General features: G+C 34.0%; 1 long non-coding RNA gene across 2 annotated transcripts in view; it reads left to right on the plus strand.

Moving 5' to 3' along the window:
• The window catches only part of LOC309654047, a 97,948-nt gene extending 90,363 nt beyond the window's left edge, over positions 1-7,585 (plus strand). Inside the window, exon 5 of one of the 2 annotated variants that reach the window (XR_014259774.1) lies at positions 7,372-7,585. This is a non-coding gene — a long non-coding RNA (uncharacterized lncRNA). The remainder of the gene's footprint in view (positions 1-7,371) is intronic. The other variant, XR_014259775.1, reaches the window with a different exon arrangement.
• The last annotated feature ends 4,823 nt before the right edge of the window (positions 7,586-12,408 follow it).

The raw sequence follows: 12,408 nt of genomic DNA on the forward strand, positions 1-12,408 counted from the left end.
TACCTCAAATAGAAAAAAAAAAAAAAAAAAAGACAGTAAAAATATTAGTTAGATCTCTGAAATAAATGTCTGGTCTAGAAAATAACTTAATGATAGGAATTCTGGCACAGACATCACCTTCTTAAGTCCAGGGAAATGTCTTTCTTTTATTTTTTCCTCCTCTAACACATTACTGTGCATTGTCTTATTGGAACAAGCTACTAAATCTCTCCAACCCTTCAACGTGTCATTGAATTCATATTCTGCAACTTCCTGTCCCAATAATGTTAATCTCACCATTTCTTTTATCCCTTGTTTGATTATCTAGAAAGTAAAGATAATATCTGTAGCAGACATAAGTGGTTGCCTACTTGACTTTCAATCTCCCTACTTGGTTATTTTGTTCATGTTTTTAATTCTCTCCCATAGGACTCACTGTTAAATCCTGCGTACTCTAAGCTGATCATTAAAATCTTATTCTCTTTGCCAGTGATAGATGTAGGGATGATTATGAAACTTTGATCCTACCCTAAAGATAAAAAATATATTTTAATCATGGTTAAATTTGTATTCATCTTCATTTACATTTGGAGAAGTCTGCTGGAAAGAGTCTGGGGAAAGTTTCCCCTTTAAAAAAGAAAACTCACGCAAGAAGAGTTACCCACATTTTCTACTACACGTTCTCATGCTTACACACAGAGTCATAACCATTTTACTCTCATGAAGGGAGGAAGGCTGAGAACAAAGGTGCTGAGGAGGGCAGGTCAGAAAATAACGAAAAGAGCTGGGTTCTTGATGACATCATTCAGCCACTGAATTAAACAACCCTGGGGGTGCCTGACCTTTAGAGTCTTTGCTATATGAGGTAATAAATTTTTCTTACTGAATTGGGATTTTCTATTTTTTTCAGGCAAAAGAATCTTATATAGTGTAGTACTTACCCACAAGTCTGGTGAGATGATTTAATAAGTTAATTCACATATACCACATAGCAGAGAGCTTGGGACATAAAATACTTAAAAATGGAAATTATTACAATTGAATTTTCCCCTCTTCCTCTCCTTCTTCTCCTTCTTCTTCTCATAGTATTAGTATTAGTAATAATTAGTACTGTTTTATTTTACGATTTCATGCGGTCTAAGTAAATTTAATTTCCCCAATAGCAGTACCATGCATCTTTATGAAAGAAAACAAGAAACACTATCAAGCAATTAGATAAACACATAACATTTTCTGTAGTTTAAGAATCATCTTTTGGCTTACAAGATTTTCAAATGTAGGGGATTTTAAATGCCTCCTCCGTTCTTCATTACCTGCTGAGTTATCCATGACCTAAATATATGCCTCATCCTTATATTTTTACCATTAGACTCATATGCCTCCTTCAGGGGTGATGCATTCTACTCAATAATGACAGATAATGATATAAAATTTAAGCAAATAGTAATGTTATAAATGGACCTTAATCATTTCAAATCTTATGTTTCTCACTCAGAAAGGACCAAGCTTTCCAAAATAGTAGTGGACCAGATGGAAGAAATGTAATATTCAAAGGCAAATCTATATACGTTACTTCAGATATATCAAGTAAAGGTAAAAATGGATATTTGTTTCTGAAGAGAGATGAAACACCTTGCTAATTTTCATTAAGTACTTAGTCTTAATGAATTTCACTTAAATCATACGTAATTTTTAAATAGATCTTTATTGGAGTATAGTTGCTTCACAATACTGTGTTAGTTTCTGCTGTACAACAAAGTGAATCAGCCATATGCATACATATATCCCCATATCCCTCTTGAGCCTCCCTCCCATCCTCCCTATCCCACCCCTCTAGGTCATCGCAAAGCACCGAGCTGATCTCCCTGTGCTGTGCTGCTTCTTCCCACTAGCAAACTGTTTTACATTTGGTAGTGTATGTATGTCAATGCTACTCTCAGTTCGCCCCAGCTTTCCCTTCCACCCCAATATCCTCAAGTCCATTCTCTATGTCTACATCTTTATTCCTGCCCTGCCACTAGGTTCATCAGTACCATTTTTTTTTTTTTTTAGATTGCATATATGGAATCTATTCCATATATGCGTTAGCATACGTATTTTTTTCCTTTTTCTGACTTACTTCACTCTGTATGACAGACTCTAGGTCCATCCACCTCACTACAAATAACTCAGTTTCGTTTCTTTTTATGACTGAGTAATATTCCATTGTCTATAGGTGCCACATCTTCTTTATCCATCTAGGTTAGTTCTATGTCCTGGTTATTGTAAATAGTGCTGCAGTGAACACTGTGGTACATGTCTCTTTTTTGAATTATGCTTTTCTCAGGGTATATGCCCAGTAGTGGGATTGCTGGGTCATATGGTAGTTCTATTTTTAGTTTTTTAAGGAACCTCCACACTGTTCTCCATAGTTGTATCAACTTACATTCCCACCAACAGTGCAGGAGGGTTCCCTTTTCAGCACACCCTTTCCAGCATTTATTGTTTCTAGATTTTTTGATAATGGCCATTCTGACCGGTGTGAGGTATCACCTCACTGTAGTTTTGACTCGCATTTCTCTAATAATTAGTGATGTTGAGCATCTTTTCGTGTGCCTCTTGGCCATCTGTATGTCTTCTGGGACCTAATTAAACTTAAAAGCTTTTGCACAGCAAAGGAAACCATAAATAAGATGAAAAGACAACCCTCAGAATGGGAGAAAATATTTGCCAATGAAACAATAGATAAAGGATCAATCTCCTAAATATACAAACAGCCCGTGCAGCTCAATATCAAAAAAAACAAACAATCCAATTAAAAAATGGGCGGAAGACGTAAATAGACATTTCACCAAAGACATAAGTAATTTTTTGATTGACTTGAATGCCAGCTTTATATTCAGAGTGGTCAAGTTCAAATAATTTTTGGGAGAACTGAGCACACATGCAACAAAATGTGAGGACATTAATCGAAATTTAAGGACTATAAACTTTCCAAATAACTCTAACAGAAAATCAGTGAAAAAATTTAAGCAATATATAATAGTGACAAAGCTGTTGCTTCAGTCTTCTTGTAAATTAAATAGAAATAACACCGATAAGTAAATTTTCTTATGTGGGTTTAATAAAAAATGGTTCTTGAAAACTAAAAAAGAGAAAAATTAAGTACATAATTACATTGGAGTCAAAGTACATTTTATTGTTGTTGTTGTGATAACAGTTGCTAATTTTCAACAATACAGGAATTGTTGCCTAACTATAGTTTTCTTTGTTCCAAATAGATTTTTCAAAGTAAAAATATGACATAAATTTTGCCCATAAGATGATTAGACAAAACTGGCATTGGGATGGAAAGTCATGTGTTTCAAGACCCTTCACACCAAGAGATATTTAGGCATTATTACTTAGATTAATTGAGCTTTTATTAAAGCTAATTTTCTAGTATTCACACTTCAAAATACAGATGGAAATAAAATATATAGTTCTCAATTTGGCAGGAGTGTACTATACAATTTATAATAAAGTTGATTTATATTAATTGCTAGAAAATTTATGGGCAACAGATTTATTTTAATGGAGTCATTTATGGTCCTAATTTGTTTTATTGATATTAGGATCTGGACATCTTGCTGTTTTAAAAAGATAGTCAAGCACAGGGAGATCAGCTCCGTGCTTTGTGACCACCTAGAGGGGTGGGATAGGGACGGGGGAAGGGAGAGGCAAGAGGGAGGGCATCTGGGGCTATATGTATATGTATAGCTGATTCACTTTGATATACAGCAGAAACTAACACAACACTGTAAAGGAATTATACTCCAATAAAGATGTTAAAAAAAAAAAGTTAAGAAACAGCAAATTAAAAATGGATGATTTTTTTAATCCATTTACAATTAAATAGTACATTTTGTTTTCTTTTCTTTTTTCTCCTTATGATTGTTGTTTTTCATTGTCGCCCCTATGTCCTTATGCTAATAAATAAAGTTGGTTTCTGCTAAATACAGTATTGAAAATCAAGAAGGAAATACACTATTCTCTTATTCTCCTTTAATTTGAAAATATGTGTATTGGCACCACTATACTGCTTTCAGTTAACGTTAATTTGTGTGCACTTTACATTTTTTTATCAGTCTTGCTAAGGGTTTCTCTTAGTTTCCTGTTGCTGCTGTAACAAATTAACACAATCTTAGTGACTTAAAACACCACAAATTTATTATTTTACAGTTCTGGAGATCACAGTTCAAAATAGGTCTAACTAAGCTACAGTTAAAATGTTTACAGGACCCCATGCCTTCTGCACATTCTGGGAATCCAGTTTCTTGCCTTTCTCAGCTTCTAGAGGCTCTCCCCAATCCTCAGCTACTGGCCCCCTTCCATACTTACAGCCTGAAATGAAATCATTCTCACTTTGCTTCCACTGTCACATCTCCTTTTCTGACTCCGACACTTCTGCTTCCCTCGTCTACTCTTTTTCAAAATAAGGACCTTTGTGATTACACTGGCTCACCAGGGTAATTCAGGAAACGCTATGGAGATCCTGACTTAACTGCATCTGCAATGTCTCTTTGCCATGTAAGGGAACATATTCCCAGGTTCTGGGAAATAACACTTATACAACTTGGGAGGGGGTATTATTCTACTACTACAGAGTTTATCAATTTTATTAAACTTTCAAAGATTAACGCTTATGGCTTTGTTATTTTTCTCTATTTTATATCTTTGATCTTTGTTCTCATCATTCTACTTTTTGTCCTTCTTCTTCCTCTGGGTTTTAAATTTTCCCTTTTCCTTTTTAGAATCTTGAGATGGAGGCTTAGCTGATTGATTTTTTAAACTTTCATATTTAAATGATAAAGTATATCCAAAGACTGTTTTGCCTCCATCATATAAGTTTTGATAAGGTACATTTCTATTTCCATACTGTCAATAATATATTTTAAATTCCCATTGCATTTTTTTAAACAAGTGTTCATTTAGACACGTACTGCTAATTCTCAAACACATAAGATTATCTCATTATTCTTCGCGAAAGCATTTATTCATTTATGTATGTTCACAGAACATATGATCCTTTGTGACTTATTGAGACTTGTTTTATAGCCCCAAAGACTATGTATTTTAGCTGCCAGATGTAGTATTCTATAAATTTCTGTTAGGTAAGTTAGATAATAATATAGTTTAAAACTTTTATATCTAGAAGAGATACAGCAGAGGAGAAGGGGTTGAGAGGTGGGCAAAATGGGTAAAAGGGATCGACTCTGTGGTGATGGATGATAACTACACTTTTGATGATGATCCCGTTGTGTATTGAATTACAGTGTTGCACACCGGAAACTTTTATAATGGTATACATCAATTTTACTTCAATAAAAAATAAAGCTTTTATAGCATTACTGATTTTTTTGTTTTTAATTATGAGAAAATCCTATTTGAAATAGCTGTGGTTCATTGTATATTTTTCTGTAACTCCTGTTAATTCTGTCAGTGTTTTAACTGTATGTTGCTTTGTGTTATTACTGGTTATTTTCTAAATTCAGCTTTTTAATCTTTAACTTTTCAAAGTGACTTAAATTATGCCAATTAGCCATTATTGTAAGTAAAATACCATGTATTGTTGTTTTGTCCTTTGTACTTTAGTTGTCACTCATTCTCCTTCTATTATGTGTTATGTATCCACAGTGTAGTTTTTTCTTTAAAGAGTTAGTAACTATTTAATATATTTTATAAATATTATTTTATAGTTAAATTCACAATTTCCCTTTCCGGTGCTCTTCGTTTCTTCCTGCAGATACGTACATCAGTAAATTTGTGCTGATTTTTGTTTGTTTGTTTTGGTTTGGTTTGGTTTTCTTTGTCTTATCTGAAGAGCTATCAACAGTATTCCTTGCAGTCTGGTTCAGCTAGCAACAAATTCTGCCTGTTCTTGTTTATTTGAAAATTTCATTATTTAACCTTAATTTTGGGACAAAATTATTAGTAGAGATAAAATTTGGGGGTTACACATTTTTCCTATAATTTCATTAAATATATGATTTTATTATCTCTGGCTTCACTTGTTTCTGATGATGTTAGCTCTCATTCTTCTTATTGTTGTGCCAGAATATAATGTATCTTTTTATTTTCTGGTTAAATATTATTTTCATTTATGATGTTTGACTATGATGTGACTTTCTTTGAATGTATTCTATTTGTGTCTTGCAGAATTTTTTAAAAATAAGTTTTTGTTTTTAGAAAACATTTTAGATTTATAGAAAAATTGAAAGGGTAATACAGACAGTTCCCATATACCCAGCCCCGAGTTACATTCTGCACCCATCCTGGATTCCCCTGACCTCTTAAATGATTTTTTAAAATTTGTTTATATTAATATTTACTATTTGAGCTGTAAAGCTCTATGGAATTTTACAAATGCTTAGTGTCATGTATCTGCAATGAAAGTATACAGCATTGTTTTGAAACTCTGAACATATTCCCTGTGTTTCATCATCATTTCTAGCCCTTCTTTAATCTACTGGCCATTACTGATTTACCATGCCTATAGGTTCTGTCATTTCCAGATGTCATATAAGTGGAATAATTCAGTATGTAGACTTTTGCTACTGGCTTCTTTCATTTTACCCTATACGTTTAATATTCATCCATATCCTTTCATGGCATTTTAGTTCATTTATTTTTCTTCATTGAAGAATATTGCACTGTTTGAATGTACCACACTTTGTTTATCCATTCATCTATTTCTCTCTTGATTGTCTTTGTCCCTTGTGAAATACCAGTTGACTGCATTTCTGTGCCTCTCCTTCTGGGCTGTTTCTATGGTTTAATTGATCTATGTGTCTATTCTTGAGCCAATATCATGCTCTCTTGATTACTGTAGCTTTATAGTAATTCTTGAAATCAGGAATTGTTAGCACTACAGCTATGCTGTTAATCTTCTATTATTGTTTTGGCTACTTTAGGTCTTTCTCCTTTCCACATTAACTTGATATTAGTGTGTCAATATCAAGAAAATAGCTCACTGGAATTTTGATTGGAATTGCATGGAATATATAGATACCGTTAAGAAGAATAAACATCTTAATAATATTGATTTTTCCAGTCAGTATACACAGAATAACTCTTGATTTATTTAATCTTTGGTTTCTTTTATCAGCATTTTATAGTTTTGCACATATAGTTCCTATACATATTTTGTTAGATTTATATTTAAGTACTTCATTTTTATGGTACAATATACATGGTATGTTTTTTTTTGTTTTTAATATTAACTAGCAATTTATTTTATTTATTTATTTTATTTATTTTTGGCTGTGGTGGGTTTTTGTTTCTGTGCGAGGGCTTTCTCTAGCTGCGGCAAGCGGGGGCCACTCTTCATCGCGGTGCGCGGGCCTCTCACTGTCGCGGCCTCTCTTGTTGCAGGGCACAGGCTCCAGACGCGCAGGCTCAGTAGTTGTGGCTCACGGGCCCAGTTGCTCCGCGGCACGTGGGATCTTCCCAGACCAGGGCTCGAACCCGTGTCCCCTGCATTGGCAGGCAGATTCTCAACCACTGCACCACCAGGGAAGCCCAACATGGTATGTTTTAATTTCAAATTTCATTGACGTATTAAATGTATGTGTGTTTATATTTATATGTACGGTATATATACAAAATACACATATATGTATGTATAGCATATACACAAAAATATATACTAAACCATGAATCCTGTGACCTTGTTATGGTCCTTTATTATTTCCATAATTTTCCAAAATTATATTTTTCTGCAGAGACAATCATGTCATCTGCAAGTATAGACAGCTTTATTTAATCCTTTCCAAGCCAAATACTTTCTCTTTTTTTTTTACTTGTTTTAATGTACTAGCTAACAATCTCAGTAAAACGGAGAGTAGGAAGAGTAAAAGAGAATATCTTTCCTTTTTTCTGGATTTTAGTGAGAAAGTTTTCAACTTCTTAACATGATATATAAATATTTTTATTTCACGTAATGCTTGTGTCTGGTTTTGGTATTATGGTAATGCTGACCTCATAGAATGAGTTTCCTCAGCTTCTGTTTTCTGGAAGAGATTGTGGTAATTGGCACCCTTTCTTTTGATTTGGTAAAATTCACCGGTGACTATCTGAACTGAAGGTGTCTTTTTTGGAAGGTTTTTGATTATTGATACAATTTTTTTTTTAATAGATATGGGCCTGATCAGATTACCTGTCTCTCCTTGTGTAAGTTTTAAGCATTTGTGTCTGTGAAGAAATCATTCTGTTTCATCTAAATTATAGAGTTCTGCTTGTTGTTCTTTACTGCCTTTTTAACATTCATGAAACAGGTCAGGATGACGTCTCTTTAATTTCTGATACTGGTAATTATTTTTTCTTTTCTTTTCTTTTTCTGTTAACCTGGCTAGAGGTTTATCAGTTTTGCTGGTCTTTTCAAAGAAGTTTTTGGTTTCATTGATTTTCTCTACTAAAGTTTTCAGTTTCAATAACTTATGCTCACATATGTATTATTTCTTTTTACTTTCTGCTTACACTAATATTAAATTGTTCTTCATTCTCTAGTTTCCTGAGGTGGAGCTCAGATTACTGATTATAGATCTTTCTTCTTTCTGAATATATGCACTTAATTTTCCTCTCAGCACTGCTTTCTCTGTATCTACAATTTTTTTTTAATTTTTAATTCTATATAATTGCTTTTTAAAATTCCTCTTGAGACTTTTCTCTGTGATCCGCATGAGCTTGAGAAAAATGTATCTTTTATTGTTGTTGAGTGGAGTAGTCTATAAATGCCAATTATATTAGTTTGATTGCTATTACTGTCCAGGTCAAGTCTATCCTTACTGATTCTGTACCTACTTGATCTATCAGTTTTTGCTTCACATATATTGAAAGCTTGATGTCAGATTCCACAACTTTAGGAGTTTTATGTCCTTTTGGAGAATTGATACTTTTATTAATATGTAATGTCCCACCTTTTCCTTGGTATTTTTAATTAAAAAAAAAATTTTTTTTAACATCTTTATTGGAGTATAATTGCTCTACAATGTTGTGTTAGTTTCTGCTGTATAACAAAGTGAATCAGCTATATGTATACATATATCCCCATATCTCCTCCCTCTTGCATCTCCCTCCCACCCTCCCTATCCCACCCCTCTAGGTGGTCACAAAGCACTGAGCTGATCTCCCTGTGCTATGCGGCTGCTTCCCACCAGCTATCTATTTTACATTTGGTAGTGTATGTATGTCCATGACACTCTCTCACTTCGTCTCAGCTTACCCCCACTGGAATGGTTTTGACCCAGAAAGAATGTCACCAATAAACAGTCTCAGTATGAAACAAGATAGAGAACAACCCCTCAGGGAGCTGACTGTAAGGCTGGAGGCAAGGCCCCTCCTACACTTTTCTTCACTCCCACATGGAGCAAAAGACTCAGTTATGTGTTTATTCCAAATCTTGTAAAGCAGCACTGGCTGTAGGGGCTAACCCTGCCCTTTGTTTCCAGGTGTCCCAAGCTGATTCTTAAATCAGCTTTGTTGAAATTAATATGCCTACTCCAAAGTTTTTAGTTTAGTATTAACTTCATATGCCTTTCTTATTCCCTTTCCATTGTTTGAATTATTGGAATTTATTTTTAGCATAGTTTTGAGCTTGCAGAAAAATTGAGCAGAATGTTCAGAGCTCCCATATACTCCCCCTCCCACTCCTTCCCTTGCCCTCATTATTAACATCTTGCCTTGGTGTGGTAAGCATGTTAAAATTGAACCTACATTGATACATTGTTATAAAATAAAGTCAGTTATTTTAAGGGCTCACATTCTTTGTGATCTACAGTTCTGTGGGTTTTGTCAAAGGCATGATGTTATGTACCCACCATTACCACCACATCATGTGGAATAGTTTTACTGCCCTAAAAATCCTGTCTGCTCTAGCTGTTCATCCTTCCCTCCTCCCCTCCCCAATCCCTGGCAGATTGTTCTTTTTTTCACTGTGAATGTGATAAATTCCAGATTTTCTCCAAATATATTATGGCAGATTATACTCCAACACATGGAAGGGAAGTATTATCACAGTAGTTTTTTTTCAAATATAATCAGACTGGGTTTATGCCTCTCCTACAAAGATTGATCATAATAAAGTATATTGTCTCTAACACTTGTTCACCTGAGTTTGGATTATATAAGAACTACTGAAATAGGCCACCAATCTTCCAACTCTTGTGCTAGAAAGAGCCTGTTTTTTTTTTTTTTTTGTCTAAACCATACTAGCCTCTAATGAATTCAGCCAATTAAAGGAACTAAAGGTTTCTTTTCTCATTGTTCCTATGATCTATATACTCTGTGTGCCTACAAGATGCCAGTATTAAGAGTTCATTCCTTGCATATTCTCTGTCCATCACCACTGCCCTATGCTATGAGGAAGTGCTTCTTCTCCACCCCTCACTTGGGTTACAGAAGGATTAGTCTGTATAACCACTTACTCTAGGCTAAGTGAGGTCTTTGAGTGCCTCATAAGGCCTCTTTAGCCATAGTTCTTGATGCTCTGGACTTATTGGCATGTTCATAGGAGTTTTTGTGGAAATGTAATTACCTGGAAGTGCTGAGGTGTCTGTTCGCTTGTTTGAAACTTGAGTAACGTAAACACCTTGTTCTTCTGCTTAATCCCCAAGGATTGACATGGGGATGGTTCAATTTCTCCTTTTAGTATATTCAGTAGACTAACGCAGCAATGTGCTGTGTTCTCCTTCAATAGTCCTTGTTGCTCCCATTTACTACCCACATGGTAAGAAAGCTGTCCTACATGTTTATCTCAAACTTACATGGAGAAATTTGAGAAGAGTCAATTAGTAGAACCATCCATAATGTCAACTACTAGTAAGGGTCTGTAGAGGCAAACATAGATACATATATCCATATCTGTCTGTCTGTCTGTCTATCTATCTATCTATCTATCTATCTATATCTCCTCTGGAAATTTTTTTCCGTGATACATTAGTTGGTGGGAACGAATTTTTCATAGAATATGTAAAGGCCATTCTGTGTGTACATGTTTGTATATATTTCATAATTTTCCATGTATATGTAGATAGAAATCTACACACCAAAGTTCTACTTCATTTATGTAATTATTAAGGTTATTTTTATAATGAAATGTTAAGATTTCAAAGAATTTTTATCTCCTAATTTTCTCCCAAATATTAATTTAATTACATAGGGGAACATGTCATCTAAATTCCTAAATAGTTATATCAGTATTGATGCTAATTTTCAATGCTTTTTTCATCAAGTGTATATATTAATAAGATGTGTGAAATTTTTTAATTCTAGTAATAGCTTTAGGTATAGATTTTTTTTTTTGATTTCTATGTGTGTGGTGTGTTTTATTATATATTAGTCTCTTAAATCAAATAGAAAACAAAAAGTTGAGCTATTTGATTTAAGAGACTAATATATTAAGAATTAGCTTATATTAGCAGGTGTTGAAGGAATGACCCAGGGATTGCACTTTGGGGGTACTTGCTGAGTAGGCCAGAATATAAGACTGCATAAGCAAGAATTCTCAGGACATGAGGATTTAACACTCAGGCAAGGGCCCCAGAAAATAGAGCTATCTCAACACTCTAGAAGAATGAAGAAAGAAATGTCCCATGTTGAGCATGTGGATGTCCTCATCCACTCCCTCTGGCCACAGCCTAGAATTATGTACCAGATAAATTATTTTTAAGACCACTAGCAAAATAAAGACATTTCCAGACGAAAGTAACAGAAAGAAGTAAGGTCTGAGGAGCAAAAGGGAATGGTGAGGAAAAAGAAGCAACCATGTGGGTAAATCAAAACTCATACTGAGAAAAAAATATAGAAACAATAAATGACATGTTTTATTGGCATAACCCTAAACCTATATTTAACAGCAAATGTAAATATAGTATTTTAGGTAAGTTTGACCTCTCTTTTTCATTTGTTTCTAAACCTTTGTATTACAATTAAGGAAACACCTTATTAGAGAAAAAAGAAGTATTCTCTTCAACTGAAGTGTTCTTCTTTACAGTTTATACTAAAAGCCACATTTAAACTCAATAACAACCTATAAGGAAATCCTTAAAGGGTAGCTAAGTCTTTAAACTGTATCCATTTTATTAACTGATAAATATAAGCTCAAAATAAAGACTCTTCAGTAAGGGGTTCAAAAGTATGTAGGTTAGACACAAGCCAACAAAAAACCTTTAGCTGTGTTATTTAAGATCTGAGTGACACAATGATAGAAGGGGTCTGTCTCAACAAACTGATTCTAGATATCTTTTAGAGTCAAATTACTATCTTAAATGGAAATAAAATCCTCATATTAGATACTCAAATAAGGGCTACATTGTTCTAACAGAAATGTTTTATTACTGTTCAGTTTTACACAAATACTTGGTTATTTCTACAAAAATGATTTGTTCAACTATTAAGGTCAGAGTATCGAGG

This window comes from Balaenoptera physalus (genome assembly GCF_965194825.1).
Source record: "Balaenoptera physalus genome assembly, contig: HAP1_SCAFFOLD_1803, whole genome shotgun sequence".
NCBI classification, from domain to species: Eukaryota; Metazoa; Chordata; class Mammalia; order Artiodactyla; family Balaenopteridae; genus Balaenoptera; species Balaenoptera physalus.